Source organism: Babylonia areolata, chromosome 2 (assembly GCF_041734735.1).
Source record: "Babylonia areolata isolate BAREFJ2019XMU chromosome 2, ASM4173473v1, whole genome shotgun sequence".
NCBI lineage: Eukaryota > Metazoa > Mollusca > Gastropoda > Neogastropoda > Buccinidae > Babylonia > Babylonia areolata.
The window spans coordinates 35903014-35920513 of NC_134877.1; the positions used below are offsets into that span (position 1 = coordinate 35903014).

General features: G+C 44.2%; 1 protein-coding gene and 1 non-coding gene across 4 annotated transcripts in view; both read right to left on the reverse strand.

The window, feature by feature from the left end:
• Positions 1-17500, reverse strand: part of LOC143300713 (uncharacterized) — a 205043-nt gene that overhangs the window by 113038 nt on the left and 74505 nt on the right. For 2 of the 3 annotated variants that reach the window (XM_076614599.1, XM_076614593.1), the window contains exon 2: positions 14753-14944. The gene's annotated coding sequence lies outside the window, so the exon portion shown is untranslated. The remainder of the gene's footprint in view (positions 1-14752; positions 14945-17500) is intronic. The other variant, XM_076614608.1, reaches the window with a different exon arrangement.
• Positions 16594-16665, reverse strand: Trnae-cuc (transfer RNA glutamic acid (anticodon CUC)). The gene has a single exon. It is a non-coding gene; the product is annotated as a tRNA-Glu (tRNA).

The window sequence follows — 17500 nt, forward strand, 5'->3', positions numbered from 1 at the left end:
AGAGACAGAGAAACACACACACACACATAGGAGGGGAGATAAACAGAGATAGAGACAGACAGATAGAGAGACGGAGAGTGAGAAAGAGAGAACGAACGAACGAACGAATGATTTCTTGTGGTCAGGCACATTTTGCCCATTCGCAAGGGGGCAGGGTGGGGAAGGCTGTACATGTCAGAAATGTAAAGAAATATGAGAACTGACACGCTGTACACTTGATCAAAACGTGGAATCCACGTCATGCGATTAATTATAATTAGTGTCATACAAAGTCTGTATAATCAGAATCTTTGTTTTCAAATAGGTCGACAAGTGAAAAAGAATCACACAGCGAAACCAATCACGATGTATCCAGATCAGGATTTCCATTTCTAGCACTTTTACAAGCGTTTGGATTTGTGTCTTTAAACGTATAATTAAACTGTCCATTTTCTTAGCCGACTCCTCAAGACGAGACATTTTCTGTCGGCAGACATCTGGCGGAACATCAACATGCTTCTTTTCAGAAAGTTCACTGCCATGTTGAGAACTGTCCACATCTGGGTCAATGATATTCGTGTTTTGGGGCATCAAAGTCGTGCCATTTTCGTCCAGTTCACACATTTCTGCACCACAATGTATGTCTGTATGTCTGCACCAGTGGCTTCATCGTGGGGGGGATTGTCACTGCACGTGAATTTGTATCGCCGTGTGCCATGTCGATGTGCTGGTCGTCACGTCGTGTGTCGCTCGTTGACAGGGGTGCAGAGGGAGGGTGGTGCTGGTGGTCGTACAGTACACAGACATGTCAGCGTGAAAAGGTATCAGCGTGTCACTGTTGTCAGCGGCATAGAATAGACTGGGAGAGGGGTTGGCAAAAATAAACCAGAAGGAGACGATTCGCGTCCGCTTGCCTTTTTCTCCTGGAGCCAGTTGCATTGCTCGGACATAAGAGCCTAGTATGGTCGTAACCCGCTACTAACTGTGTGTAGTATGGAACTGACCAATGGCGAAGTTCGGTCAACGTAGGCATTTAGTTACGTGTAACTGTCAAAAAGTTAGAACCAAGCAATGCAACTGGCTCCTGGTTCAGTCTGTATTCTTCGGCTCTCCTCCTGTCTCTGTTGATCTGTGACGGACACTTTCCGCGATACACAGCAGCACTGTAGTCTTCAGCTTGTACAACAGGGGGCCGACCAGTACTTGTCATTCTGAGAACGAAGAAAGTTTGATCGCCTCTGCCTTCGATTTTGAAAGAGGACAGCCTCATGTCTCGCAGCATTGCATTTAGCATTGTTTCCATCGTCGCTGGGAGTCAGGCATGTTGGGCTAATTCTTCATAAAAAAACTGCAATAATTTACTGTGCTGGAGACGGAGCGTCTTGCTGGCTGCCAAGCAAGGGAACGAGTGAGAAAGAGAGAGGGACAGAGAGAAACACACACACACACACACACACACACACACACACAGAGGCAGACAAAAAGGGGAGACACGGCCAAACAGAAAAAAAAGAAAAAAAAAAGAATCAGCCAGCCAGTCAGCCAACCAGGCAGAGCAAAAAGCAAGAAATCACAAACACAAAAGCAAACAAACAAACAACAGCAACAACGCCTGGAAGCCGCAACTTGAAACACCACCTCCAAACCGGACAAGACAAAGAAACAAAGAGGGCAACAAACAGTCTGCCTTGAGAGCAGCAGCTGGACAGTATTGTACCCAACGTTCAGAAACTTTCTCTATTTTGCCCCAAGGGGGCACAAGAAATAAACTTATTAATTTATTAATTTATTAATTTTTTTTATATTTCTGACCTCGTTTTGAAACTGGCCAGTTATTTGTGTTGCATAGCCCGCTACGTCTCTTTCTCCACACCCTTCCCTTTCTCTGAGTGTGTGAGTGCGGTTTGTTTTTTGATTTGTTTTGTTTTGTATTTCTTTTTATCACAACAGATTTCTCTGTGTGAAATTCGGGCTGCTCTCCCCAGGGAGAGCGCGGCGCCTCAGTACAGCGCCACCCATTTTTTTTTGTATTTTTTCCTGTGTGCAGTTTTATTTGTTTTTCCTATCGAAGTGGATTTTTCCACAGAATTTTGCCAGGGACAACCCTTTTGTTGCCGTGGGTTCTTTTACGTGCACTAAGTGCATGCTGCACACGGGACCTCGGTTTATCGTCTCATCCGAATGACTAGCGTCCAGACCACCACTCAAGGTCTAGTGGAGGGGGAGAAAATATCGGCGGCTGAGCCGTGATTCGAACCAGCGCGTTCAGATTCTCTCGCTTCCTAGGCGGACGCGTTACCTCTAGGCCACCACTCCGCTCCGGTTCTTCTATGGTGCGTGCTTGCTGGCATATATCACAGATAGACATAATCTTACTGTTGGGCCAACAGTAAAGTGAGAGCTGTATAATCAATGGTTTCTCCACTGCAATATGAATTAATTTACAGCTTAGTCCTTCGTGAAAGACAATGACTGAAATTAGAAGGCAAAATCGCGCTGGCTCTTAGCGCTGCAGCCTTGGGGACATTTAGCGTTTGGGAACCATCCCAACGCCAACTGTCCTGAAACCAACAATTCGACTAAGGCAATAAAAATAATGAACCAACCCAGCCTAACCTTTAAGTCCACAATAAAACATTTCTGAGCTGTTATTCAGTCACAAGGAATGGAAGAATTTGCTCCCTTTATTCAGTCCATCCCTTTCTGGAACCCCTCAATCCAGACGAAAGGGGAAAACAAAAACATTGAAGAAGATCGAATTTAACCCACTACGAAAACGCCGAGGGAAAATAAAATGAAGAAAAACAAAAGGGGAAAAAAAAGGTTACAACTCCCTGGAAACAGAAGCAAAAAACTTCAGAAGAGTGCAGAGGAACTCTCTGTATACGTACAAGAGTGCAGAACTCCGAAAGAAAATCTTTCCAGAAGGATGCGGCTGACAGCAACTACACGCCGCTAACACGAGTCGGCCAGTAAGAACGTAGAGGATCTCTTATCGGAGCCACACACGCCGCACCAACTATATCACCAGGCACAATCCAGCAACAAGGATAACAAAAACCACGATCACAATTTGCAAATACGGAAGTTGAGAGAAATATTATGGGCAAATCACGGAAGGACGACAACAGGCAATCACTCAGCGACTAAGATGGAAGAATGGGGAAATGGACGATAAAAGCTCGATGCGGACATTAAAGCGTTATAACAGCCTGCAGCTTATAATCGACATAAAAGAAGGCACCCCAAACTGTCACAAAAGCCGGTAATTGTTCAATCAATCCCCCCCCAAAACAACAACAACGACGACAAAAAGAAAAGCCAAAAAAGGCACGATCTTTGCCAACCCATTTCTAGTCAAGTCGTTCCTGAAAGGAATAAGGTCAGGGTTGTCGTTTGACGGCTGTTTGTATGGACGGATTGAGGTCAGTTGAAATGTGTGACCCATTATGAGGTCTTGGTATCGCTGTTAAAATACCGAAGGGAAGAAAGTGGGGAGACTGATTTAGATCGATGTGCTCTATTTCATTGTCTGTCTGCCTCAGCACTACCACCCACTCCACCTCCCCTCCTCCCCTCCCCCCTGCCTATCTCTTTTTAAAATTTTGTTTTCCTTATAACCCTCTTTGTCCTTTCATGGGCGAGGGCAATATGTAATAAACAGTTGCATAGGCTTATGTCGTTTCACACCCATTTATTTGATAAAGGGTTTGATTTGTCTGGGCTCATCTTGTGTTATCTCCTGATAGTAATGGTGATGATGATGATGGTACTGATGGCTGCATACCTGGGTAAAGCTGACTGACAGCTGCCACTGGGCGCTCACCATTCGTTTCCTGTGTCAGTCAGTCAGGTTTCAGCCACACACACACACACACACACACACACACACACACACACACACACACACACACACACACACACACACACACACACACACACACACACACAAACAAACAAACATGCACACCTTGCCGTATATAAGCATTGACGTTGATGATCCATACTTCTCCACAAACAAATATGTCACAAACTATGAACGCATTATCCTGTGGTTCCTGCATGTACCTGTCGTGCTGGGGAGAGGCTTCCATGTGACTCCAGAACCTTTTTTTTTTTTTTTTTTGCCGAGGAAGACACGTTGTAACTTAATTAATTAAACGTCCACGGACATTGGTAGGTCGCCTTGTCGTGTGACAGAAATAGGCTCTGTTACTTGGAGTGTGTGTAGGGGCTTCCTGCTGGCTCAGGGAAAGAGAGAAAAGAATGAGAGAGAGAGGGGGGGAGGGAGGGAGTGTGGAGGTGGATGCGTGAGTAGCACTGCTTTTAGCATTGCGTGTTCATTGAAAGGAAGAACAGCCCGCATTTCAAACATTATATTTCTTATAGTAGCAATAACAATAATGATATAAGTGATGATAATAATAACAACAATGAAATAGTATTGATACTACTACTACTGCTACTACTACTACTACTAAACGGAGAATGATGATGATGATGATGATAATAATAATAATAATAATAAGCAGCAGCAGCAGGAGCAGCAGCAGTAGTAGTAGTAGTAGTGGAAGTAGTAGTAGTTCTCTTGCTGCTGCTGGCACTATTACTAGAACCACTATTACTGTCACTACAACAGCAACAACAACTACTGCTGCTGCTATTGCTACTGCTAGCACCACCACCACCACCACCACCACTACTACAACTACTATTATTACTATTACTACTGTTGCTGCTTGCACTGTCACTACAACCACTATTACTACCATTACAACAACAACAACTGCTGCTACTTCAGCTGCTGTTACTACTACTGTTAGCACTGTCACTACAACCACCACTACTACCTACTTCAAAGTCCTCCTCCTTCTACTACTACAGTTGTATTAGGACTGTCATTTGTGGATCACCTTTGGACTTAGAACACAGCCCACGAGCCCCCAGCCCATGAGCACAGCCTGTAAGCCTCATACAAATTAGCGTCCAAAGCCGAAAGTGGCTCAAAACACAGCAGCATTCGACTATATTGCGACTAATACATAACACACATGCACACACACACACACACACACACACACACACACACACACACACACACACACACACACACACACACACACACACACACACACACAGACTGACAATCTGTAATTTCCGAAATATCAATGACATGTATACCACGTCTTGTTTTCCGAAGAAAGGGGTCTATCTCATTTTGTTATGTGGGCATTGGGTGGTAGGGGGTATGGGAATGGGGGGAGGGATTCCGAAGACAGGAGGCTATTACTGTTTGGTACGGAAACATTTCCAAGGCAAAAGTTGCAGCCCTTAACAGAATCGTAAAAAACTGCCACCAAGATTACTGGGGCCTATCTACCTTCTCTAGAAGACATATTATAAGCGGCTACTCAAAAAAGCAAAATCAATCAGCCAGGACGAATCAGATCCAGCTTTTGGGATTTTCAAGATGCTCCCTTCTGGTCGACGGTACAGAAGTATGACGAAAACCAATCGCTTCACCAATAGCTTCTTCCCCAAAGCAGTCAATGCCCTGTCTCTCGAACAAATCCAGTGTGATAAATAGAATTGTGCAACCAACAACCATCTACCTGAAGATCTAGTCATCAGCCCCATCCACATGTAATACGCAGCTCCCGTTCAAACGTATGTGCGTGCGTGCGTGCGTGCTTGTGTGTGTGTGTGTGTGTGTGTGTGTGTGTGTGTGTGTGTGTGTGTGTGTGCGTGTGTGCGCGTGTGTGTGCATGTGTGAGTATGCACAAGTTTTTATATTGATATGCACTTGTATATATCCTAATTTCTACTGTAATATGTGTTTGTGTATGATTTTCGATTTATGTTCGTATCTTGTTATGTACTACCCGCCCCGCCCCCCAGCCCCCCAATATTCCTTGTGACCCCGGTACACTTGGTAATAAAGACATTCTATTCTATTCTATTCTAAAGTGGGGAGGTTGGAGGGGGTAGGAAGGAAACGAGAAAAGACGTTGAACTCTGAGTAACAAAGAGTGTGTCCAGTGTCCAGAAAGAAGAGCTTCCGTGTCCGTCTCGAGGAGGCTTCTTCAGGAAAGAAGAGGTTGCAAATGGTTATATAAATTTAATATCATGTTAATACTGATAGTAGCATTACTTTACTATATTATGCATTTATTTGTTTAATTTGTTTTATTTCTTTACTTACTGTTTATGAATGTTATTTGATACAAATGAAAGTATGGTTCATCAGCCGTCATGTTAATATGTTAATATTGAAATGCAACGTTGTGAGCACAGTATAAGCTTTTCAGCTTGCTGATGCTCTTTTGCCTTTGTTTGCGTTGTAATCACATATACTATTGAACAATTAAATATAATTAAAACCAAGAGGTTGCAAATATCAGTCTCTATGAGGCATCAGAAGCGCGATGGACCGATTCATACACACTACACTACATCTGTTGAAATATCTATAAAATAAAAAAAGAAAAAGAAAAAAGGGGATCAAATGCCTGACCTGTGCATAAACCCATCGCGCTGGTCAGGTCTTTAAAAGAAACAGCCACAGTTCTCAATGTGTAAACGGGTCCTTTGCGATGTCATCATGGGTCTGCAGACTATCAACAAAAGCCATTGTAATATTCGCAAGAATATCTCGAAGGAATTCAAGATAAAAAGTTAATAAAGCAATACGACATTGTATTTATAAATATGTGTGTGTGTGTGTGTGTGTGTGTGTGTGTGTGTGTGTGTGTGTGTGTGTGTGTGTGTGTGTGTGTGTGTGTGTGTGTGTGTGTTTTCATTTATTTTATTTTATTTATTTATTCATTTATTATTATTGTTTTTTTCTCAAGGCCTGACTAAGCGCGTTGGACTGCACACCCCTTTTACCCCCACCCAGCTAACTGTTCCCCGATACTTCCCTAACTCCTGTGGAAAGAGGTCATTTTCCGTCTTCGGCCCAACAACTTGGAAATCTCTGCCTATTGCTCTCAGACAAGCAACTCATATATCTACCTTTAAAGTAAATCTTAAAACTTATCTCTTTAAAAATTACTTGTCATAACTCAAATAGTGCTGTTGTCCCAGGCCCATGGCAATGTGAGTGTGTCTGATAAGAGAGTAGAGAGAATGGGAGTGGGTAGATGGATGGTGGTGGTGTGGCTCGAAAGGGAGAATGACCCGATTTTTACCCCTTTTACCTTTTCTATCCAAAATTTTATTTTACAATTTTTACAAAATCTGTAGCATGCAGATTACAATTATGTTCCTTTTTACATGTATGTATTTTAAGTGAAAATTGCTGTCATCTCAGCCGTTTAATCATGTGTGTGTCTGTGCGTGGGTGTTAGTGTTGAGTGTTGGAGTGTAACAGTTGTAGTATTGATAGTATGTTACTTTGTGAGTTTTATGCATTGTGTGTGTGTGTGTGGTTTTTTTTTTAATAATGATTCTGTTTTTATGTTTCTACTACTTTTTATGTGCTTTCTTGTTTCACTTTAGGTACTGGATTGTAATGCGCTTAGAGCTTGCTTATGCTCGTATTATAGCGCTATATAAAAATAAATTATTATTATTATTATATGGATTTGTCCGAACGCTGTGACGCCTCCTTGAGCTACTGATACTGATACTGACATTGTATGCTTGTTAGAAATATCAGAGACAATATCCCTTCTGTGCGTGCGTGCGTGCGTGTGCGTGCGTGTGTGTGTGTGTGTGTGTGTGTGTGTGTGTGTGTGTGTGTGCGTGCGTGCGTGCGTGCGTGCGTGTGTGTGTGTGTGTGTGTGTGTGTGTGTGTGTGGTGTGTGTGTGTGTGTGTGTGTGCGCGTGCGTGAGGGTAAACAGGTACTTCCCAATTTGCACGTGTTCCCCCCCCTCTCCCCTCGCCACCGCTCTCTCCCTTTCTCTTTTTTACGGGTTCGAAGACTTAGGGATAGTTTACCAGAAGCCAAATTCTGGCACTGGGAGGGGCAGAAAATCCAGTGTACGTGTCGCACGTGCTGAATGCACACTGCGCACATTGCTGGGCTGCGGCTCTGCGACAACATGACAAAGTGTTTTTGTGCTGCAGAGGAACGCCTTTTCGGGGACCTAACATGCTCCCCACCCCACCCTTCTCCTCGATGAATGACGCAGACTGGTCAAAATGTTCTTCGGTGTGTGCTGACCTCATTTTTACACGTTCCTTAGAAAAAAAAGGTAGGGATGTATTGCATTTACAGCCCTTGGCAAAGTCTTTAGCAAATGGGTAGGCTACCCTTTCGCGGCCCGGTCAACGAAATAACGACAAGCTCAACTTCAAAGCCTCACAAGTCCTATTCATATAAAAGAAATCAGCACATCTTATACAATCTAGGGAAGACTCTCAAGGCCTCACCTTGCGCGGTGGACCTTTGAGTTGGTCAGGCATCTGCTCCATTAACACATCCTGGGTTCCTTGTTTCTCTGTCTCTCTACCTTTGTAATAAGAGGGAGTTGGGGGAGTGCACGGTGGTGGGGGAGGGGGTGAGGGGGGTGGCGTGCGTGGGAGGGGGAGGAGGGGCGGGATTTTGGGGCTGGGTGGGAGGAGGTGGGGTTGGGGGTAAAAGGGGTGTGCAGTCCAACGGGAAAAAAAAAATCAAAAGCAGCTGCGGACATCCATGGTTTACTCTTCTTCCTGGGCGGGGGTGAGGGAGTGTGTGTGTGCGTGTGGAGGAGGGGGGATGGGGGTGGGAGGAGGGGGAGTGTGAGGGTTGGGGGAAAGGAGGAGGGAGGGGGTGGGTGAGGGATGTGGGGGGCGAAAAGGTATGTCGGAATGTCGGCGGCGACGGCCTATTACGGGGTCCTGTTCGAGGCGAGGATTGGCACCAGACCGCTAATTTTGACGTCAGGTTGATTGGCGGAAGAAGAAGAAGAAGAAGAAGAAGAAGAAGAAGAAAGTGGACCGGGACGTGTGGTTCACAGGGGGCATTCTTCTCCTGCACAGGTTTGGTATCGTCCCGGAGGGAGACGGCGGCTGTGGCTTCTGCTGCGGTGATGGGCGGTTGAGTGAGCGTGTGAGGAGTGATTTCCTTGAGAACTTGTGGTGTGTGAACAGTTTGAGTCTTCTTTGCGGTGTGTGTGTGTGTGTGTGTGTGTGTGTGTGTGTGTGTGTGTGTGTGTGTGGTTCTTTAGCGGGTGTGGGTGTTGGGGATGGGGGAGGGGTGGGGTGAGGGTGTGGGACCTCGTCTGGGCTGGCCAAAAGGTTGATGAAGAAGTGTTAATTGGCCGGTAATGACAGTGAGACAGGGACTGCGCGGGAGACTGAGGCTTCGATGAGACGGGCAGGGGGGTGGGGGGCGGGGGGGGGGGACTGCTCAGAAGACCCTCAGGCTCTGACTCTTACTTGTGGCCTGATGCTGATACCAGTGTGGAGCAGGGGGTGGGGGCGGGGGCGGGGGCGCGGGAGCGCGGGGGGCGGGGTGGTGGTGGTGGTGGGAATCTGGTGATGGTGGTGGTGATAATGGTTGTGGTTGTATGGTTAAGTTGGGTGGTGATACTAGTGATGGTTCTGGTGAAGGTGGTAGTGATAGTGGTGGTGGTCTGGTGATGGTGATAGTGATAGTGGTGGTGATTTTGGTGAAGGTGTAGTGATAGTGGTGGTGGTTCTGGTGAAGGTGGTAGTGATAGTGGTGGTGATTCTGGTGAAGGTGGTAGTGATAGTGGTGGTGATTCTGATGAAGGTGTAGTGATAGTGGTGGTGGTTCTGGTGAAGGTGTAGTGATAGTGGTGGTGATTCTGGTGAAGGTGGTAGTGATAGTGGTGGTGATTCTGGTGAAGGTGGTAGTGATAGTGGTGGTGATTCTGGTGAAGGTGGTAGTGATAGTGGTGGTGGTTCTGGTGAAGGTGGTAATGATAGTGATAGTGGTGGTGATTCTGGTGAAGGTGGTAGTGATAGTGGTGGTGGTTCTGATGAAGGTGTAGTGATAGTGGTGGTGATTCTGGTGAAGGTGGTAATGATAGTGATAGTGGTGGTGGTTCTGGTGAAGGTGGTAGTGATAGTGGTGGTGGTTCTGGTGAAGGTGTAGTGATAGTAGTGGTGGTTCTGATGAAGGTGGTAGTGATAGTGGTGGTGATTGTGGTGAAGGTGTAGTGATAGTGGTGGTGGTTTGGTGAAGGTGGTAGTGATAGTGGTGGTGGTTCTGGTGAAGGTGGTAGTGATAGTGATAGTGGTGGTGATTCTGGTGAAGGTGGTAGTGATAGTGATAGTGGTGGTGGTCTGATGAAGGTGGTAGTGATAGTGGTGGTGATTCTGGTGAAGGTGGTAGTGATAGTGGTGGTGATTCTGGTGAAGGTGGTAGTGATAGTGGTGGTGGTTGTGGTTAAGTTGGGTGGTGATGCCAGAGATGGTTCTGGTGAAGGTGGTGGTGACAGTGATGTTGATTCTGATGAAGGTGGTAGTGATAGTGGTGGTGGTCTGATGAAGATAGGTGCTGATAGTGGTGGTGGTCTGATGAAGGTAGGTGTTGATAGTGGTGGAGGTCTGGCGATGGTGGGATAAAAGGATATGACAGTCCCCAATAAAAGCCAATTCATGTTTGCGCATTTCTTGTCATTGCTGCTGTATGCACATGTGAAATAATCCGTTTAAGTACAAGCCTGGAACTTCCTTTTTTTTTTTTTGACTAAGTGTCTGTGTCTGTCCCAATGTACCTTTTATTTACTAATGCGCCAGCTGAATCGGTAGCATAAGCAGTATTGACATGAAGTTGTGTACCTTTTAAATGGAGAGAGTTACTCTTCTTTAAAGTTTTTTTTTACCCTTTACTCTCCTAGCCTCATTGTTCTTTCACGACAATGATAGGCAGGACAAGGATGTCAAGTGTGTGTGTGTGTGTGTGTGTGTGTGTGTGTGTGTGTGTGTGTGTGTGTGTGTGTGTGTGTTGGGGGAGGTGGTTGAGGTGCGCGGGGGTGGTGGGGGGGAAGGAGTTGGTGGGTGGGGTGGTGGGGTGCAGTCACACACTGTAAGCAATAGCAGGCAGAAGAGAGGTATCAAGAGACGAGGATGCGGATCACGGGGAGGGGGGGGGTAATGTGATAACACGTACAAAGGCAGAGAGAGAGAGAGAGAGAGAGAGAGAGAGAGAGAGTATCGGCGTTCCCCTCTCTCTTTCCCAATTTCGGCCTCTGGCTTCTCAGGACAGAGGTTGAATGGTTTCTCCTGGAATGAAAGGGTTCTTCTGGAAGACCCTGAAACAGCGTAGACTGGCTGGGGGGTCAGACCGGGCATGCGAAAGAGACCTGATAGCCATTGTGCTATATATAGATGATTTAAATCGCCGCTTGCGTACAGATAGATAATTTCATACAGCTGCTGCAGTGGAAACAGAAATAAATGTGTAGTATCAAAATAGTAACATTTCGACGAGCTTCTGCTTACACTTCCACGAAGGAATGCAAATGAAATATATAGATAGCTGGTGTCATCAAAAGTCAAAGAAATCCCAGTTTCCCACTCCCCGATAACAAGCAACACAGTTCCACCATTTCGGATGTACAAACTACAGTTGTCTGTTTAAATGAAAGGACAACAACAACTACTACAACAAACTATCAAAGTATTGCAAAAATATAAATGAGTTATGTTTCGCACATCGGCTGTAAAACGGAAATGTATAGCACCAGATAAATTTGTACATGCTGGAAATTTGTTGCCCTAAAAATAAGAGAAAGCAGTTTGGTAGTGAAAGTAATCTACAAGACCACTGATCCCGACACTGAATGTTGGCAGCGCGAATGCTTTTGTTAGAAGGTGACAGCTGCCCTTGCAAAAATTTTCTTAAGACTTTGTGTTGCCTCCTTCCCTTCTTCCCCAAACCCTGACTTCTTCCTTCTGTATCGCTCTCTCTTTCTCCGTCTCTCTCTCGTTCATAGATAATGTATTATTGCCCCCCTCTCTCTTTCTCTTTCTCTCTTTCTTTCTGTCCCCCTCTCTCTTTTTTTTCTCTCTTTCACCATCCAGACAACGAAAGTTAACATTTCTCTTTCCTTGTCTCTCGTGCTCCTAACATGTTCTTTCCCTTCTCCACAAAAACAACAACAAAAACAAAACAATCAAAACAAAAACAAACAAAACAAAAACAATAACACCCCAGCAACCCTAAAACAAGCTATTTAGAAAGAGTGGACGAAATAAAACTGACGTCTACGAAAAAACAAACAAACAAACCAACAGCAACAACCGAAAAAACAAAAATAAACTATGATCATTCTCCCTTTCTGTCTATTCCCACAATTTGCCAACTCTTATCAGTGAAACATGATTGGTCCATTCCAGAACGGAAGTGGAGGGGCAGATCGATCTGATTGGCGGACGCTCCCATGTATCCGTGACCAGCAGCTAGCCTTCAATCCTTTTTTCTTTTTTTTGTGCTTTTTTTTAAATTTGCACTGCCGTTATCTAATAAAGCTTTACTACCTCTGAAGACAGCGTACGAATGACACAGAGATAGAAGAGATAGATAGATAGATAGATAGATAGATAGAGAGAGAGAGAGAGAGAGAGAGAGAGAGAGAGAGAGAGAGAGAGAGAGAGAGAGAAATACAAAGAGAGAGAGAGAGAGTGAGCAAACCGATAATAAAAAGTGAAAGAACAAAAGAAACAAGAAACCGATACGTTGCGAGAGAGAGAGAGAGAGAGAGAGAGAGAGAGAGAGAGAGAGAGAGAGAGAGAGAGAGAGAGAGAGAGAGAGAATATCACGCAGAATGAATCTGAAAGCAATACATTTGCTAACTGCTAATCATGTCATCTAAAGAGGGCGAGCAATACACAGCCACAAGACGTTTCACACACACACACACACACACACACACACACACACACACACACACACACACACACACACACACACACACGAGTGTCACCCATGAATGATTTACGTAAAACTGTTGTTTAAAAAATCCAACAAAAACTAGTGCAGCTAGAGGCAGTACGGACATAATGATTACGCTAAGAAGGGGTGAGACCAGATGAACACAGAGGTGGGGAGATGGATGGGTGGAGGTGAAAGAGACAAAGACACAGGCTTGGACACACCGACGGAGAGATGGAGACGGAGATACTGGGAAGGAAATAAGATAAGCGAAGACATGTGACAAGGAGCGGGGGTGGTGGAGTGAATGGGAGGATGGGGAGAGAGAGAGGAGGGTAGTTTACAACCAGTGATGATCCCACAGAAACTTCTCTAATTGTGGACGCAGTCGTGACTAGACTAGGTGACTAGGTGAGCCGCGTCTTGAAATAAAGATCCAATGACATGAATATTTTATCATGAATATTTCATCATCTGCTGAGTGGAACGCTACTCAGAAGACTGTCTTAAAAAAATGATCAAGCAATCAGTTTTACATTTCAAATTCCTAAAAAAGCGCAGACTTATAATGTCCAGAACATGTTTTTTTGCAGTTTTCGTTAAGTCAAATACTGTACAATCATTCTCTCTCTCTCTCTCTCTCTCTCTCTCTCTCTCTCACTCACACGCATGCATGCACACACAAACACACACACACACACACACACACACACACACACACACACACTCACACTCTCTCTCTCTCACACACATATGTGCGCACACACGCGCACGAACCCACTCATACTTAGATATACATACATGCACACACGACTCACACGCGTGAACTGGAGGCGTTTTTTGATTGATACATTAATAACGCCTTCATCTGGGTATCGGCTCGCATATACTGTCCAAAATTGATGCCTTGACGAAGAAACGTTCTCTGGGATTTATGGGTAGATTATTCCGACCATTCGTGTCAGAGTATGGTATGCTAAGCTTGATGTATACAGATTTATTCTGGGCTTTGTTTATAGAAGTGTCCCTGATCCATGTCCAGAGCTAAGATTGGGTATTTCGTCACAGCCAATGCTTTTTCTTCAAAACAAGTAGGACGTTTACCATGATTATATTATGTTATGCATAATCACACACTGATTCAATTTTAAGCACTTATTTTCAGTTTCAGTTTCTCAAGGAGGCGTCACTGCGTGCGGACAAAACCATACACGCTAAGCCACATCTGCTAGGCAGATACCTGACAGGAGTATAACCCAGCGCCCCTGTCAGGCCTTGAGTAAGAGCACTTTGTAAAAGGCCGAGGAATCAGTGGTTGATACTGTTGACTATATGTATGAGCTGTAAACCAATGCTGAGATCTTCACAGCTTTCTAGTATACAGAACTGAGGAGAGAGTGTGTGAAAATGAGAGAGAAAGAAGAGAGAAAGAAGAGAGAGAGAGAGAGAGAGAGAGAGAGAGAGAGAGAGGAACTGAACTGAACTGAATTGAATACATTTTCTGAGGGGAAAACAAGACCCAATGCTTTTCTCGTCCAGCACTCGAAAGGGAAACAATAAAAGAAAAAAAGAAAGAAAAAAAGAAAGAAAATCATATATAATTACAACAGGCATATCATAAACCATGGTTATATGAATAATGATTTGACTTTTACAATACTGCTTTGGTAAAGGAGAACGAGAGGTGAAAGAATTGAGGAGAGAGAGAGAGAGAGAGAGAGAGAGAGAGAGAGAGAGAGAGAGAGAGAGTCGACATTACCTTACACCTAGTGCTGATCTGTATCGTATTATTCATTACAAGGCTCAATTTACGTTGAGGGCATTTTAGGAAAAGAAAAAAAAGAAAAAAAAAAGAGAAGTAAACCATGCTGGATAGCAATCTGACGCTTTGCGCTGAATAATGCCATGCGTTGTGGATTTTAAACGGTGATACTCCCACTTACCTTCAGCTGTCTTGGAGCTGCCTTGAAAAGACTGTTCTATGATGTGAAATGGAAGAAGGACGACAGTGGCGTCTCTTAGTCCCCACCACACACACACACACACACTTCCCTGGAGCTACAATGTCCACTTACAAAGGAGATGGGAAGCAGAACGGCAGCAGCAGCAGCAGCAGCAAAGCACTCGCCGTGTCTCTGCAACAGACAGCAACCTCTACTTTATTTACCCCACCGACCAATATCAGTCTGGCCACAGAGGGGGAAAAAAAAGACAGAAAAGAAAAGAAAAAAAAAGAGTAGCGCACGGAGATGGCCAGAGAATGGACAGAGGGAAAGCACCTGCCTTACCTCAGTAACAGACAGCGGGAAGCGGGGTGTGGGTGTGAGTGCAGGGAGAGGGGGGTTGGGGGGGATGAAGGAGGGGTGATGAGTTGAGGGAAGGAAGGGGTGGTGGAGGATAGGATAAGGACCGCACCTCAAAACCAATATTAAAAAAAACACAAAAAAAAAACAAACAAAAAACCAAAACAAAAAACAACAAAAAACAAAACAAAAACAAAACAAACAAAAAAACAAAACAAAACAAAACAAAAAAACGAAGGAAAAAAAAAGCAACCAAAAACTCATGGATGGAGAGTTCTAAACCGCTAATTGTAGTTCGGTCTTTTTCAGATATGGTGTAGAAAGGAAGAGAATTTAATAGTGGAGCGACGATTAGTGAAAATAGAAAAATATGCACAAAAAACGTGACAGACTGATTGATCAAGTAATCGCGATGCTTGAGAAGGAAGGGTAAAAGAGAAACAGATACACTAATGGTCCCATTCATGCTTTAAGTAATTGTTTGATTTACGATCTAAAACACAGGTGCCACGTGTGCTGCGTGACAACGTAGTGAATTCGTCTCTTTGTGGCTTCTTAGTGTTTTGATGGGTTTTTTTGTTTGGTAGAAGAAGCTAATTTTGATGAACATTAATTCATCTGTTTTGAAATCACAATCCAAGCTGAAATACATACAAACCGCTTGAAGCAAGTACATTAAGATTCCACCATTGAATAACGAAAAATTCTCCATTTGAAATTTGAAAAAAACCCAAAAAAACAAAAAAACCTGGATAAAAAATTTCTGCATCAGCATATGGATTGCAAAAATGCTCCATTTCCCCCCAAAAAAATTTTACACTCGGATTTCCGTGTGGCACCTGCACCGCTATTTCCGTTTCAGTCTTAGGGAGGTGCCAAAGAGCATAGCGTGTGGACTGATCCATATACGCTACACCACACATGCTGTTTAAGTAAACAACAACAACAACAAGAAAGAAGCAGAGACTTGACCTTCACATAAACCCAACGTGCTGATCGACGCCACAGTAACACGGTTCCCGCTATTTTTGTGATATATATATATATATATATTTAATTATTGAAAAAAAATCTAATGAAAATTAATTCTTCCATCGAACACACTGAAAGCTGGTGGTTTTCGTGGGCACAGTGGCGTCTAGTCTTCTCCTTATTTCGTTCGTGGGCTGGAATTCTCACATTCACTCGTACGTACACGCGTGGGTTTTTTCGTGTATGACTTTTCACCCCGCAATGTAGGCATCCATACTCTGTTTATATTACGGGGGTGGTGTTCAGTCGTTTGGCAGAGTGATGACAGATGAGGTAAGGAGGGGAGCTACTTCAGGGAATGGCTGCTTCAGTTTCAGTTTCAGTAGCTCAAGGAGGCGTCACTGCGTTCGGACAAATCCATATACGCTACACCACATCTGCCAAACAGCGTAACCCAACGCGCTTAGTCAGGCCTTGAAAAAAAAAAAGAAAAAAAAAGGTGAATAAAATTCCCAAGCGGGGAATCGAACCCCGGCCGTCGCGGTGAGAGCGCGAAATCCTAACCACTAGACCACTTGGGACTTAATGGCTGCATCAGGCAATAGCACCTGATGCATCGGGGATCTGTGGCGACATCCATATCTGAAGGATAGTATTCTAGGCTTGACAGAGTCATCACGTTCGTTCATTGATTTTTTTGTTTTTGTTATTTCTCTTAATAATCTGTTGTCTTTTTCGTGAGTCACGACTGACAAGGATGACATGGAAAGGACAGAGAGAGGGAGGGAGGGAGGGAGGGAGGACGGAGAACTCAGAACTCAGAAATATTTTACTGCAAGGCCACCGACCTGTTTGCAAAGGAGGTACATACATACAATTGCGACACACAAAATACCGAAAATAAAGGGGGGGAGGGACCAATGTCATGGACACAACATTTCATAAGGGAGGGAGGGAGTGAGAGAGAGAGAGAGAGAGAGAGAGAGAGAGAGAGAGAGAGAGAGAGAGTCGACACAATAAAGTCACCTTTCTGATTGCATAATGATAATAATGATACTACTACTACTACTACTACTACTACTACTACTACTACTACTACCACCACTACTACTACTGATAGTAATGATGTTAATAATAATGATAATGATGATAAAGAAATTTGGGCACTTATAATGCGCAGGTAGCGTTTAGTTCCATGTCATAACCAGGTTGTAGATATCATGGTACGTTTGATGAATGGCGCATGACTAATAGTGTCTCAATGTTCAAACAGCAATATGACTGATGAGAAAGGTGTGGAGAAGGGAGCATTCGTCTGCTAGTGTGTCTGTCAGAATGTGTCAGGCCACAACTAAATTTAACCTGAAAAAAATGAGTACATAAACACATAAAGAAGAACCATTTGGCGAACAATTC